The sequence below is a fragment of the Mustela lutreola genome, chromosome 7, assembly GCF_030435805.1.
Source record: "Mustela lutreola isolate mMusLut2 chromosome 7, mMusLut2.pri, whole genome shotgun sequence".
NCBI lineage: Eukaryota > Metazoa > Chordata > Mammalia > Carnivora > Mustelidae > Mustela > Mustela lutreola.
Window position 1 is genome coordinate 31,869,934 of NC_081296.1, and position 13,535 is coordinate 31,883,468.

Below are 13,535 nucleotides of genomic sequence, written 5' to 3' on the forward strand. Positions count from 1 at the left end.
CAAAATGCAGAGGGAACAAACAAGCCATGGTAAGAATACAAACTTCCCAGGAAAACGGAGGCTGGTTTTCAATGAGAACGGGAAACCAAGCCTTGAAGAAACTCCCCACTTCTCCTAAAGCAAATCCACCCAACTCAGACATAGGAGTCAATCAATATCCCAATTTGGAAAAAGGAAACAGAAAAACCTTGTTTTCAAAACATAAGATAGTGATCAATTTTTGTTGTTGTTGTTGTTTGTTTTTTTTTTGTTGTTGTTGTTTTGTTTTTGTCCTAAGGGTCCAGAGGATATACAGTGCAAAAGAGCTTTTGGTGAGGGAATGGCACAGACTGAATGTCTTCTGCTGACTGTGGTGGGGTGTGAGGAAGCACGTGCCAAGAGTGGAGCTGGAAAACACCCTGAGAAATAAAAAGGAACCACATCCAACAAAGCAGGTGAGACGATGATCATGATGCAGTTAGCGATGGTGTGTTCCTACGTAAAGATAAAGCCACAGGCTTCTAGAATCCCCAACTCAGCCCGCTCCAACACCACAAGTCATCCAGGCCCCTGCTTCCATCTGCATGAACCTACCTCCTGGGTGGGGCAGTTGGGACCTTGCCTGGTGTTCCCTGCATATACCGCACCTGTGCTGCTTAATACACACATTCACGTGGGTTGTAGGTATTCCTGCTGCCTCCACAAGAGTTCCATGATCTTTGTTTTGCATGCACGGCACACAGCATAGAGCTGGGCACATGGCAGACCACAGGGCATGTTTGCTTCCCAGGGGCCCCCGTTTAGTGTGGACTATTTTAAGAAGGCCACACCTACACAGACATGTATGTTGACCTTCCCAGGAACTGAGGTTGGCACATACCACAAACTGAACGTCCCTGGTTTCAATTTCACACTTCTAATCAGGCATGAAATCATTCTGTGAAAATCTGTGGCATGGTGATTCCAGCAACTGTCAATAATTATTAAAACTGTTAATATTCGAATTTCATCCATACGTTTGTGTGCTCCATTTTGCAACACGGGAGTGTAAAAGTGAAGTTTTAAAATATTCTGCCTTGAATGACTGACAACATTAGATAACGAGTATTTGCTATCGTTCAAATGCAGTGTTTTAAATTGCCTCAAGGAGTGAAGACACTGATTCCTACACCGTGTCTTACTATCCCATACAGGCAGCTGTTATTTCTGTCACAAAATATGCCAGCGTATCATTATGGACACAGCTCTTCTCAGGAAGGTTAGACCTAATTACTAATGTTACCAACCACTTCAAGAAACCAGGACATTTGGATGAGAAAAGATAAAAAGCAAAAACTGATCCAATAGTTGATTCCGATACCAAAATTGGTGACACCCAGACCTGACTGATCATCAGAATCTGTACTATTGGTCACCACTGTGAGTTGCCATCAGCCATCACTTACCTCCTGACTGTCAGACTGTCACTTCCTTCCTGCAGCTCAGTATGATTTGGGCTCTGAAATAAGTGTGATGGAGACACAAGGCACTGTGACTTAGGACACGAGATCACCATAACAAGTGGGCATTCATTTCAGAGCACCGAGAGACCGAGAAATACTTTTAAAAACTGGCAAGAGTGCAATCTCCTGCCCCCTCCATCCTCAAAAGGCATCTGGTTTTACCTATTTTGCCCAGACCCCCCCTTAGGAATATTGAGAGTTCTCTGATTCATGAATTTTTACATTATTTCTTTTTAAACTTTCTTTACATACACACTGACAGCTAAGTGCATAGGCCCAGATAATTTTCCAGTTACTTCAAAAGGAAGAAAGCTCCCTCAAATTGAAACTTGAAATAGAAGTTGGAGGAAAAGCTGAGGAAGAAAGATAAGGAACACAACATGGGAACTATAAATTCAGTGAACCGAGTTATATTGATATTCCAAAGACTCTATTTGCTTTCATTTATCAAAAGGTGCTCAAAGAATTTCGGTCTTATCACTGAATCAAATAAAGTACTCAGAAGGGGGATTCAAACCAGATCCCATCAGGGAAAAAAAAAATGCCAACATTTCAAATGTGAGTAAACATTTTATTTTACAAGGTCTCCATTCTCCTTTCATCTATCAAGAGGTCTCCTCAGCTCTTCTCAGGCTTTTTGAAAATGGGAGGACTTCAGCCAGAATTTAATAGGTCAGGCCACAGCAGCTCACCCTCCTAAAATGGGTGCAAGAGCCCATCCCCCAAATGCCCACAGCACTCCCTCCCAGGGGTGTCAGCACTCTGATTACTCAAGACTCTGGTGAGTCAGCTGAGATGCCAAAAAGAGCCAGAACGGGTAAATTTCAGCTGCGCCCTCTGTTCTCCTGGAATATTTTGTAGAAATATCTAAGAATGCTGCAGGGAGATCTGTGCCCATAGCAGTGGCTCAATTAGTGCTTGCTAACATAATCACAGTTATTTTCCAACTATAGTTCCACCCCAAGCTCAGTGCTCCATCTGCACAGTATTACTAGCAAGAGTTTTGCATTCTTTAAACGGAAATGCAATCCTTTTTTTTTTTTTTAATGAACCCCTAGTGTGTCCCATGCAATGAATCTTCCACAGCCTATGTCATCTAATTTCACTTTCCCATCCCGTAGTGTGCGCCATCTAGGAAAGGAACCCTCAACAGGAGTGGGTCATTAGAATAATCCAGAAGATTTTTAACCAGGCTGAAGTTCCAGCCCAGAGATTCGACTCAGTCGGGTTGGGTGATGTTGGGGCTATTGGGATCAGCTCTAAGCTAATTTGGGGAAATACAGAACCAGCCAACAAAATGAAGACAAAAAGAGCTACTTCATTGTACCCCTGGGGCTAATAATACATTATATGTTAATAAAAAAACAATTTTTTTTTAAAAGAGCTATTTCATTGAAATCTCTGGGCTGCCTTTTAAATTACTTGTTTATTTATGAGACAGAATCTGAAAACACTGGACCCTGAGACCTTCTGGTTGGTTATTCTTCTGGGCCGCTTAGATAGTAGTGAAACTAGCACTCCAGGAGAAAATAAGCAACATGGTGAGCTGTGCAAATTAAAACTAGCCTCTCACCCTTGCTTCTTTTATGTGCTTTGGGTTGAGGGGGAAAATTCTAAGGCAATGTATTCACTGAACTTTACATCAACATTCACCTCTCATACCTGACAGAATTTCCAGTTGGCAGCATCTTTTTTTTTTTTTTAAGATTTTATTTATTATTTGTCAGACAGAGATCAGAAGTAGGCAGAGGGGCAGGTGTGGGGGTGGGGAAAAGCAGGCTCCCCACTGAGCAGAGAGCCCAATGTGGGGCTCGATCCCAGAACCGTGGGACCATGACCTGAGTCAAAGGCAGAGGCTTTAACCCACTGAGCCACCCGATGAGCCAACTCTTCGTGCATAGTGCCACTTAAAGCAAAGTTCCATGGAAGTATGATATACTTCTATGGATATAAATTTCAGTGGCAAACATCATTGGCTTCCAAACACCTGACATTAAAGGAATCTCCAATCAAAAGACAAGCACAGTGGCTTTCATCCAATATAAAGCTATGATCATTCTATAATGAGACCCTGAATCCTTAAGTCACTGTAATATGATTTTATGTTGTGACACTAGTACAAAACACATCAACTCTAATGCATAGATTCTGACACATTATGACAACAGAATACTAAAGATAGCCTTTTTCTAATCAGAAAATGCTGGGTGCCCCTGGCAGCGTCTTTATACGTTACCTCAGTAGCTCTTTAGATTTTATGGGTGGAGAAACTGGTAAAGGTATCCCGTTCAGGACACAATGGCTACCTAGAAAAAGAGTCACAGGACTCAGGGTTTCTGACTCTATTCATTCAAATGTGATTTCCCAGTTCTAAAGGCCTTGCCTTTGATCCTCTGCCTCTGAGTATCAAAATTAGCCTTATTTACCCGTTGGGCTTGTCTGCTCAGCTTGTACTTGTTACTGCCTTCCTGTGTCCACTGCTTTGCCTCAAGGACCTACCAGCTTCACACTATTTTAGATTTTATCATACATTTCCCAGGAGAGTAAATTCATGTTAATAATAATACAAAAGCTGTCAACTTTAAGACATTCAGAGGAGCTTCCAAAATGTCACTCATGAAGACCTTTGTACATCCACTGAGAACATTTCAAGTTCTCTGCCCATGATAAGCACATTAATAAGGGAAGGAGAGGGTCCTGAAGTTCCACATATCAAAGAAAACACAAGAAAATTCTGCTCAATTTCTGGAGAAATTTGTTGAAGTAATATTATCTTTAGTGTCATTACAAGGTCACTATATAAAATGTATGTGAGCTTTGAAACAGGTTTATACACATCATTTACATTTTCCTATGATAAAATAGCTTGAATGTTGTATTCTCCTTTGCTGTTGACATTCTTTCTAATTCGACATCCTCATAAGTATGGACTATCTCAGAATATAACTCCCACCTAGAGTAGCTGTTCTCACACTAAGAAATCCCACATTGTGGCATTCATCAGCTATAATTCTGCAAAGAATGAGCTACTCCAGCTTAATTTAAGTAAATAATTATCTTTCCATATATGAAGATAGAATGTGCCTTTCCATACAGACAAAAAAACTGAACACACAGCAATGGGAGCTGAAGGTATGCAAATGTGTACACGCACATGGCCTCCAACCACTGTCATTGTTCCCACAGATTCTGGTCAGATTCTGCCTACTATATCTATATCTTTCTCTGCCCACCCGTTACCCACAATTCCTAAAACTCCACTGATCATTTGGAAAGAAAAAAAAAAGAGATCGATCAAAAGGCTGGTATCAGATAATTGTATGGGTGTTTCCTAAATTGCTTTTCAATAAGGAAGAATGCCAGAAAAAGTCTTGTTAGCCACAGACATAAGTAAATTCCTTACAGGGCAACTTGCAATCTGGAAACACCCCCTTTTTTCACATTTCATCTACTGCCACATATTCATCACTCTGCTCTTTTAGTAGTCTCCAGCAAACCAAACTTTTTGTATCTGGGGTTGTTTGTTCGTTTTTGGTTTTTTACTGCAGAACTCTAGTGAGGGCATGTGTTAGGATGAGACTGGGTGTTATAAGCAACTAAGGTGTCATTGAATACTACATCAAAAACTAATGATGTACTACTATACAGTGGCTAACTGAACATTAGAAACAAAACAAAACAAAACTCTAGTGAGAACACCCTTCTCCCAGGGAACATCCTGCCCATCTTCTTGAAATGTCACTTGTTCTGCAACACTTTTATGTTCTCCTCCATGCAAAATACTGCTACAAGTATTAACAGCTCCTCCCCACCAGGGCTATCCCAGCGTAGGGAGCACACAACACATTGTACTGAAATTGGCCATGACCTGCCAAATGCAAGTGGTAGAGTGTATCCTCCTTGAGGACAGGTGTCATTTCTTATTTGTGTCTGTCTCCCAAAGTGCTTCACACTACACTGTGCCTGGTAGAGATATCCAATAGATATTTGTAGAATGAATTGATTAATAGGAAGAAACGCCTTATTTCCTGGGGCACACACAAACCAGTCTGGATTCTTACAGGCTTGTGAAGGATTTCATCTGATCATATCTGTTCCTGGAAAAGTTATAGGTGGCTGTGACAAAAGCCATCTTTCCAGGCACCATGCAAGATGTTCAGATAAGTTTGTGCTTCCAGAATGAAAATGAGCTACTTCATATGCAAGCAACTGGTAATGCTATTATGATAATGCATAATAACATATGAATAATTTCTCATTTATTTCTTTGATTTGTCATCTTGAAATAATTTTAGATTTATAAAATAATTGCAAAAATTCCCGATATACTACTTGCCAAGCTTCCTTACTGTTAACATCACACAAAACTGCAGCAAATTGATTAAAATCAGGAAGCCAATAATGGTATCATGTTATTAACTCATTTACAGACCTTATTCAAATTTCATCTACAGTTTCACTAATGTCTCTTTCTGGACCAGGATCCAAGTCAGGATCAGATACTTCATGTAGGTGTCACAGCCCCTTAGTGTTTTTTTGTTTTGTTTTGTTTTGTTTTTTAAAGATTTTATTTATTTATTTGACAGAGAGAAATTACAAGTACACTGAGAGGCAGGCAGAGAGAGGGAGAAGGAAGCAGGCTCCCCGCTGAGCAGAGAGCCCGATGTGGGACTCGATCCCAGGACCCTGAGATCATGACCTGAGCTGAAGGCAGCGGCTTAACCCACTGAGCCACCCAGGCACCCCAGCCCCTTAGTGTTCTTGAACCTTGAACTCTTCCTCAATCTGGCAAGGTATCTAGTAGAATGTCTGTGATTTGGGTTTGTCTGTATTTTTTTTCCTCATGATTCAGTTCAGGTTCTGTGTTTTAGGGAATAATATCACTGAAGAACTGCTGTACCCTTCTCAGTGTGTCACATCAGGAAGGGTAGGATGTCTCTTTGTGCCACTGTTGGCAAGATTTCCTCATCAGCAACTTTCCTTACTTAGTTGAACTGGAGTTTGCCTAGTTTCTGCGCTTAGTTCACTATTGTTTCCTTTTGTAATTAAGTATCTTGTGGAGAGAGACTGCCCCACTATGCAAATGTTTTGTTTCTCTTCAAAATTTCACTCACTGTGCTGTGAAGTGTGTAAACCTGGCGATACACAGACCTGTACCCCGGGGATAAAAATATATTATATGTTTATAAAAAAAAATTCACTCACTAATTTTAGCACACTAGTCATTCTTGCCTGAACCAACTATTGCTATGATACCTGCCTAATGGTGGTTTTCTTAGTCTACCATTCTCCCACTTTTTAAAAAATATTTTATTTATTTATTTGTCAGAGAGAGATCACAAGTAGGCAGAGCAGCAGGCAGAGATAGAGGGGCAAGCAGGCTCCCCGCTGAGCAGAGAGCCCAATGCGGGACACGATCCCAGGACCCTGAGATCATGACCTAAGCCAAAGGCAGAGGTTTAACTCACTGAGCCATCCAGGTGCCCAGTCTACCATCCCTTATAGTAAGGAAGGGCTCCCTTGTTTGATCACTTATTTATATATTTATTTACTAAATTGTTTATTTATACTAGTATGAACTCACAGATTATTCGACGGGTCATTTTTTTTAAATTTTACTGAGTCCAATTTAGTTAACATATAGTGTAATATTAGTTTTATGTATACAATTTAGTGATTCAATACTTCCATACAACACCTGGTGCTTGTCACAACAACTAACAACAACAACAATTAATTCTCAATGGGTTACTTTTATTCTATAAGTTATAGTCCATTACTGTCATTTTTTGTTGTTTGAATTGTTCCGGATTTGGCTAACGCCTTCAGCATGGTTCCCATGTTTTTTCCAATGGATTTCCATCATTTTTAAGCACCTTCTTACTCTTTGGTATGAAAAGATACTCTAGGATCATCTTGTACTTTCCCTGGCCCAGCCCTGAAATCAGCTATTACTCCAAGAAGGTTAATTTCATCGGAAAATATTTGGAAACCAAGATCTGGAAGCTAGGTATGTTCCTTGCTACCAGTGTATTGCTGCTTCTCCGCCCTCTCCATGGACAAAGCTGGGACATTCTTTTCTACACACACACAACCACATTCCATACATTAATGTCCATTTTTGTGTCTCTCTCTCCACATGTACATCAAAAATCTGTGGGCTCATAAATTGCATAGGTCATTCTACCGTTGTCCCTGTCTTTGTCACTCCTTTCTCTGACAGTGAGAAAACTAGCTTTCATTACTCATAATATACTTGCTTATATGCTCAAAATTATATATAGTTTCACAAATTCTAACCCATGCATCGGTGAGAAATTAGAGTACAATGTTTGAGTAGAATTATTGCCTAAGAGTCAATGGTCAAAATATTATTTTCTAAGTTACCTGGACTAATTCTTACTCCCCTCAAGCTTGAATATAAATAAACACTTAAATAGGAAGGAGAGACATTCTTATGGGAAAAACTGAGGGACGCTCTGTCAAATAGCTTATCATATACCGTGCATATTGGGTCAGGCCAACTAATTAGGTTAGCTGTATCAATGAGACCAAAACCCAAACACCATCAAAGTTAAAGTCTTCCAGTCACAGCACTGGGCAGGGGAAACAGACAGGCAAGTGGTCAAGACTCCACTCACTTGGATTCCCAGACAGACTCTGTCATCTTCAACACATGCCTTCCAAAATAATTCTGGGGATTGTCTCCACCCAGGCATGCATACGGGTCTCTGGGGGCCATAGCGAGAAGAAGACCCATCATTTCCATGGGACTCAAGCATAAGGCCACACTTGCCGTAAGAGACACTGGAAAATGTGGTCTATTGCAGGTCTGAAGGAGAAGAGAGTGGATTTTTGTGAGCAGGTAATCACCGCGGCCACATTGCACATACTGACAAAGCTAAATATTCATGAGGGAAGGATAAGTTTATATTATCAAAATTCTTCAAAAAAGCTCTGATGGTACTATTCCATAAAAGATGTTATTAATTTACTTCAAATCTCATCACATATTTGCTTTAGGATTGTTGTCAAACTTTCAAATACAAAGGATTCTCATGTTTCCATTTGTATATCATTTCCCAAAATATCCCTTATCCTTTCTAGATATATCACCCCATACACCACAGCTGACTTTTATTTAGCCCTTTATATAGGCCAGGTTTTGTGCTAAGCAATTTAAATGCATCTAGTTGTATAAATTTGCATGACAGCACTAAAATGTACAATGAAAATCCAGCTCCCTATGCGATTCTCCTCAAGATGGCTCACTTTTTGGGTATCCCAAAAACACTCCTACCTACATTGAGTATATATGATTAAAATAAGTCTGATTCAATAATTTATCTGTAAGATATATACTCAGATTCTTTTTTTTTTTTTAAGATTTTATTTATTTATTTGACAGAGAGAAATCACAAGTAGATGGAGAGGCAGGCAGAGAGAGAGAGAGGGAAGCAGGCTCCCTGCTGAGCAGAGAGCCCGATGCGGGCCTCGATCCCAGGACCCTGAGATCATGACCTGAGCCGAAGGCAGCGGCTTAACCCACTGAGCCACCCAGGCGCCCTACTCAGATTCTTTTTTAAACCAATCTATTCTTTCAGCTCTTACCTTTGCCAGTCCTCCGCAGGACGGTTACTGTTGGCCCAGCAGTGGGAGGGAGGCAGTGTTGGGACAGCATGGGGTCGCTACATTCTCTGTGGTGTCAGCTGCAGAGAATGTTCAGACTACTCTCGAGACCACTAAGCACAGCTACCTCCAGCCTCCAATTAGTCTTCAAGAGTGATGTGCAGTCAACAAAACCTGGAGCCCTCAATTGTATAGTCCTTTCCACCACCCGTGCCCAGAGGCCTCCTTCTCTGTAGTCCTCTCCTGAGGCACACAGGCCCAGGGCGGCCAGGGAGCACTGTGGCATGCTCAGTGACCCACCCATTACCGACTGCCCACTCTACCACATCCCTTGTTGGACAAAGTCAGCAAGCTAATGGCTAGGGTCCTTGCAGGCCTACAGAAGTAGCCATCATGATAACTGAGGTCATTCTAGAGCTGCCACTGTGCGTGAGTGTGGTATTCTTTATTTTCTCACAACCTGATTTCTCCCCACAACTTGCTGGGTCAAAAATGGATCTGTTTTAGCTGTCCTTCTCATGGCAAAAACTTTACACTTTCTGTCCTGTGCCCTAAGCATCGTCACTCCAGATAGCTTCATGACTTGCTTTCTCACTTCTTCCAGGTACACACTCAGATTTTACCCAAGCCTGGGGCCTCCCCTCATTCCTCTCTGCCCGACTTCACCACGTTCCCCAGGAGGCTTTCCTATTTGACCAGTAGGTCTTTTGCATGTTTGTTGGTTTGTTATCTCTTCCCATATACTGTTAGCTTCAACATGGCAGGGACTTGACTTTTTCCCCTGAGGTAACCCTGGATGTACACCTGGCACAGGGCCTGGCAGCTCAAGCTCCTCACTAACTGCTGTGAATGGATACTGAACACAGGAATGACCTGGCTGGATGAAGCAAAAAGAGTGTCCCCTTTATTGTTATGGAAGGAACACTAAGACACACAAAAGAATTTAGAAAATGGGGGGCTTTCAAATCTACTGAATTCTTGAGAAGTCCATCAAATACCTGCTGTGACAGTCCAAATTGAGAAAATACACTGTTCTTCTGTGGGTTATGTGTCATTTCCTGAAACTCTGACACTACTGATTCAGTGATGAGAACATCTAGAACAGAGAGATTTACAGGATGAAAACTACAGTTTCCCAGTACACACATGTGTTCTCTGCCAAGACCCCGGGGGGTAAACACAGCCGCATCCCACTGCAGAGAAGAAAACTGAGCAGAGAAGACAGAGCACCTGACCTGAGGCCATGGGGGCACAGAGGACAGGGGAGGGGCTGAGCCCACTTTCATCTCACTCAGAGTCTAAACAGGACACTCAAGGCCATTGCTCTTCCTTTACATTTTAAGACCTTTTCTTTTTTTGGGGGGGGCATTTTTTTTCTGGGTTGTGTGCATCTAATTATGAATGAATTAATGAGAAATACGATATAGAAGGTAAGAACAAAAATTCGGAACCAGATGTCTGAGCTTAAATCCTCCGTCTACTCTTCTCTGACTATGTGATATGGCACAAATTACCCCAATTGGGCCTCAGCTTCCTCATTGATTAAGAAAAGGGTTAATAATACATTTTCTTCACAGGATCACTGTAAGTGAAAAGTGAATTTGCACAAAGACAGCACTTACAAAGGAAGCACACAAATAACTCCCATCAAACAATCATGAATAAAATTCGGGTTCAACATTTAGTTGTATTAGTGTGATCCTTGTAGCTGTTACTGCAAAGTTTCTTTTATGTTCAGCAACACTAATATGAGAGATATCATCTCTCTTTTTAAATCTTTTCAACAAATCAATGATGCTATTTTCATCCGAAAGTTATGTTTATAATCGACACTGATTTCACAGTTCTACTTGTTTAAATGGGAAAGTACTAGTAGGACACATTTTGACCTATTTAATAAAATAGTGAAAGAAATCACCAAACAACAACAAAACAAAAATAAACAGCAAGAAGAAAACAAACCAGTAGACATACAAAAAAGCATTGCTTACTACAGCAAGCGTTTCATTTCAAGGTTTCAAAAGACTTCTTTTCGCCACTGAGAGAATGATTTTTCATCGTACACAGATCTTACCAGAATAATATCCCTGTTGAATTCTCAAGTTGAATAAAAACCTTTCGAGCTCTGCTGGCTCCCTGGGCTTCACATTGGAGTTTACACAGGGGATTTCAACCTCATTAGTTCTTTCTGGGGACACACATGGGAAGCAGGATAGATAGAAACCCACACTTGTATGCAAAGGGCGTGCAGGCCAACGCAGATGCTATTTTTGTACCCTCTTATGAAACTCAACTCAAACAGAAGAACTGAGCTCATAGCATAATGTCCTTTTTCTTTCCTTATTTGTATTCCTGACACTCTGCATTTCTATTTCTGCATGGATGATTACACACAATAATGCCAGTTGCAAAGGGTTTATGTCAAAATTTGGTAAACAAACAGAGGGAGACAAGTGGAAGAGCTGTCAACAAGAAAAGAGAAGACCTTACATAGTACTTAGTGCTATTCTGAAAAACATTACAATAGCCTCTGCCCCCTGCATAAAGACCATGTGGCTGAATTGGGTAATGAATGATATTTATGTATCGATTAGGTTTATTTCCTAGAGAACAAAGTCAACATGGAATTTTAGCTGGTTACAAGGAAAGCTCAACTCCTGATAGGTCAATCCTCCATCCTGTTTGAAGACCCTAAAAAAAAGAGAAGCTACTTTCATAAGCCAGTATCTAGTGGGATCGCATACTTATAGTCCCATTAGGATAAAGCAGAAGAAAAATATGCTGTTCAGCAACTATATAAAATTACAAGGCATAACCTATGCTTCACTTTAAGCTGAAGTGTAAAGAATTTTCTTTAGCAACAGTTTATAGGGATGGAAATAATAAATCATGACAGAAACTGCTGTCTTGAAGACGACTGCTTCTGAAATTGTTAGCTAAATGTTCCCATCAGGGATTTTCCATCCACAGTCTGATGAAAACATATTGCCAACATCTGTATGGGGAAATCCCAGACATCAGGGAAGAAGTCCCATGCCCCATGGGAAGGGCAACATTTGGGCTTTCACGGGGAGTTGGGACACTCCAGGGCTGTGGATCAGGAGCACAGGGCAGCTTTGCGGAGTAAAGCAAGGTAATTAACTAGTTAGTCCATGTTTCTATTTCAATATCACACAACGGGGGCTCTTGTGAGGATAATCAGGTCCCCAGTGCTCAGTATACACTGACTGAAGTAATGGACAAATAATGGCAATGGGCCCTGACCCAGAGAAGAGAATAGCCCAAAAACACAGCATGCGTGGAAATGCCCTAAAACACATAGACAGATCACCAGCATTTCCAAGCTTAGGTCTAGAGAGAGAGTTCATTTTCCAATAAGGAGGACAGATGGCAAAGTGCCACCTTTTCCCTCTGGGCTTGACCTTCTTGATTTTCCCACTTAGCCTCTTACGTCACTGCCAGGTCTCCAGGGGCCACCAATGCCATCTAACGTGCCGTCTCACTGCCAGACAAGGAAAGACACCCTCTACACTCATGCCCACTGACACAGCTGAGGCCACCAGTACTTGCTTCCTTCTTGATTTGTTTGTGGAGCATTTGACTATAAAAGTACCATGTATCTGTGTGATTTCTGCCGGATGTTTCAAAAGCCTGAGACCTCTGATGCAGTGACAACTTGATAGCCCAGGGGAAAAAGAACTCACTATGCAAAATAGGACTGGACACAGAAAATAGGAGAATAGCAAAATCAATCATTTCCATGTTCTGAAATAAAGATAAATTTTATTTCTTTGGCTAGGTAAAATGCAAAATTTTTTATCAAGATAGAAACTGAAAACAAAGATGAATTTTGCAGGCCAATGGAAAGAGGTTCTTCAAATCAGTTTTCATGCACCTGTTAGTGCCAATATCTTGATTTATTGAAAGGTTTTATGTAGTTTATTGCATAAAACTTAACATTACATGAACATTCTCCTAGAGGAAATAGTTTTAAAAACACTAATTTTTATTGCCATGTAATATTGTACCTTTTCAATCTGCACCATCATTTATTTACACATTACTCGTTGTACGTTTATTTTGTGCTTTTTTGCTATTAAAACTAGAATGTGGCATTAAGTCTTTGTCTAAGTTTATCAATGTTCCTTTGTAAGAGAAGGCTGGAAGAGAAATACCAACTTTTTAAGAATCCTATACTTATTGGCAATTTGTATGGATTTGTCATTGTATCATTTGTGACTGAGAGAGTCTGTCTCTGCTGCTTTATCTTCAGTGAGAATTATAATTCCTTTTTAGGCTGGAAAAGTTTAAAAGAATCTCAATAAACAATACAAGTTATTGGTAGGGAAAGAGCATCCCACCTACAGTGAACACTCCTGTCAACTCAGCTTACAGAGAGTTCTGATTCTCTAACACGGACCATTG

At 40.7% G+C, this 13,535-nt stretch overlaps 1 protein-coding gene across 2 annotated transcripts in view; it reads right to left on the reverse strand.

The window, feature by feature from the left end:
- The window catches only part of GABRB3 (gamma-aminobutyric acid type A receptor subunit beta3), a 221,194-nt gene that overhangs the window by 174,292 nt on the left and 33,367 nt on the right, over positions 1–13,535 (reverse strand). The window contains exon 1 of one of the 2 annotated variants that reach the window (XM_059180241.1): positions 11,185–11,282. The exons of the other annotated variant lie outside the window; for it this stretch is intronic. The gene's annotated coding sequence lies outside the window, so the exon portion shown is untranslated. Of the gene's footprint in view, positions 1–11,184; positions 11,283–13,535 lie in introns of those variants that run through there. 2 annotated transcript variants of the gene reach the window in all.